Source organism: Rhagoletis pomonella, unplaced genomic scaffold (assembly GCF_013731165.1).
Source record: "Rhagoletis pomonella isolate Grant_MI unplaced genomic scaffold, Rhpom_1.0 Rhpom_scaffold_00737, whole genome shotgun sequence".
In the NCBI taxonomy this organism is placed as follows: domain Eukaryota; kingdom Metazoa; phylum Arthropoda; class Insecta; order Diptera; family Tephritidae; genus Rhagoletis; species Rhagoletis pomonella.
The window spans coordinates 5587-7929 of NW_023459291.1; the positions used below are offsets into that span (position 1 = coordinate 5587).

Below are 2343 nucleotides of genomic sequence, written 5' to 3' on the forward strand. Positions count from 1 at the left end.
AAAAATGTCGTTTAAAAATAGCAGATTTTGTTTACTTTTGAATAAGACTTTATCGAGTGCGCTATAAAGACAGGGGTATAAATGCTGTAAAGTAATATATGTTGAGTCCAATCGGTTTTTTGCTAATGCGGTTCTTGTGTAGGTATTAGCAAGGTGTATGAAATAAATTATTTCTCCATGAAAAAATATTGCTATTTTCATATTTAAAATTAATCGGAATTTTTAGGGGGGTTTATAAAAATTCGTTTCAATTGAAACTTTGTTTTTTCGGCTATATTTGTTATTATTTATTGGCCCAGATGTAAATATTGAATGAACTAACATATTTTAAATATTTACGGAACTACCATTTGTATGCAACCCTGCCTATCCTATATTCAAGTAGATGTATGGAATTCGAAAAATTTAGACGGATTTATTCAAATCAACCTGAGCTGCGGACATATTGCGAATTCATTTTTAAACATTAACCACTACATTATATTAGTATTAAATACTTTCAATTAAGAAACAATTCTTATTAGAAAATAAATATGAATCGTTTTATTTTAAATATTCCAATGTATAGCTTTTGTTAATGCAGATAAGGCGGATTTGACGTATTTTAAAACCGTTACATGGGGATCATAAATTTAAGGCAGATTACTTTTAACAATTTTTACACAATTTACGATAGCAATCAATTTCTTTCAAAACTATAATCTAAATGATTGCAAGTTGTATTTTTTACGATCAAAACGGATTCCAATATTAGGTATATTATGCAAATGCAATCCAATTTGATTTGAGTTATTCAGTTTTAGATACATTTATATTTCTGTGTTCGTATGGAATAGTAGTTTATGTCGGGAAGCTGGCTTTAGTATAATCCGGCATTCCCTTTATTATTTACAACACAAGGAATTTTTCGATGACCCTTAACAAGAATATGGACTTGCTTGTATCAGAACTATTTCTTGCACGTTTATTTGCCAAAATTTCTTCAACGGCTCGGCGCCAGTGAGGGTATGCTGCGAATGACGCATTATACTAAAACCAGCATTTTGACATAAGCTACTATTCCATACGAGTGGGGCACGTGCGAAATGTGGATTTTCCCAGTTACAGTACTGCAGTAACTCGACACCTTCCTCACCAACAGCTCTGCCCTCTATTAGCTTCTTAATGTAACTGCAAATAAAAGATGGAAATTTAAGAAAAATTACTATCTCCGCGTTTCACTTGTAGCGTTTCACTCTTGTAGTATATTGGCTATCAAGCACCAGAAAATTTCCATAACGCATTCCATATGCCACCGATTGCCGTTGATCAATTAAAATACTGTCATCACAGCTTTTTGTTACTATGGCGGAGTAATGTGGAGCTGTTGCATGACTAAAATCAATTTGGACTCTTTGAGAACTGGCTTGTTTGTTGCGAAAGCTATTGACATCAAATGTATGGAAATTAGATTTCCAAACGAGCAACTGTTGACTATAGGGAAAAAATGTATATTACATAATTTTTTCACACACAAAGCAGGAATTACCTGTCGATCCTCGCCCGCGGAAACAAAATGTCTACCATGTGGAGAAAGCGACGTCGCAAACTTTGTGAGTATGGCCAGTTAGTGTATAATTTTCCCGTCCATTTTGACCTGGTTCCGCTAAAGTGCACTACTACCGTGTATAAATTGGTCGACCTTCTAATAAATCAAGCAATGTTATTGTATCATCATCGCCGCCAGTCACCAAGAAATTTCCACCTGGGTGAAATGCAACATCATTCTCCGGCGACGAATGCACTTGATACAACTGTATTAGCTCGCCTTCGGCTATGTCAAATATCTTAACACGGTTACAACTTAATGCTAAAGACACCAGATTACCGTCTGGATGCCATGCCAGCTGTCGTCCCATACCTCTTCCCGGGTGAACGTTCGCACACATTCGCCTAAAGATGTATCGCAAATTCTTAACTTGTCGCCGCACGATGCAATTAACTGGCCATTAGGGCTGAATTTTGCTGCGCACACCCGATTTGTGTGCCCAGTGAAAGATGTATATTTTGAATCAGTATTTTGATAGCCGTTCGCAATTTTTCCAGTCAGCAAACGAATAAGCTGACGAAGATGCAAACAAATTGAAGCACATGGTTGCATTCTACCGTACTTTTTAAAAACTTTAAAATATTAAAACATATGTGAAAAACTTTTATAATATGAATATTTCTAAAGTCGAAATCAAAAGGAAATTTTATAAATAGCATTTTTAAAAAACAATCATCTAATATTTTCCAAGTTTTTGGGCATATATGTTACCATTTAAACAACAAATAGTACTAAGTTTTATGAGACTATTTAAT

General features: G+C 34.6%; 1 pseudogene; it reads right to left on the bottom strand.

Annotated features, from left to right (window-relative positions):
* Nucleotides 1-1161: 1161 nt before the first annotated feature.
* Nucleotides 1162-2110, bottom strand: LOC118751486 (annotated as a pseudogene).
* Nucleotides 2111-2343: the final 233 nt, after the last annotated feature.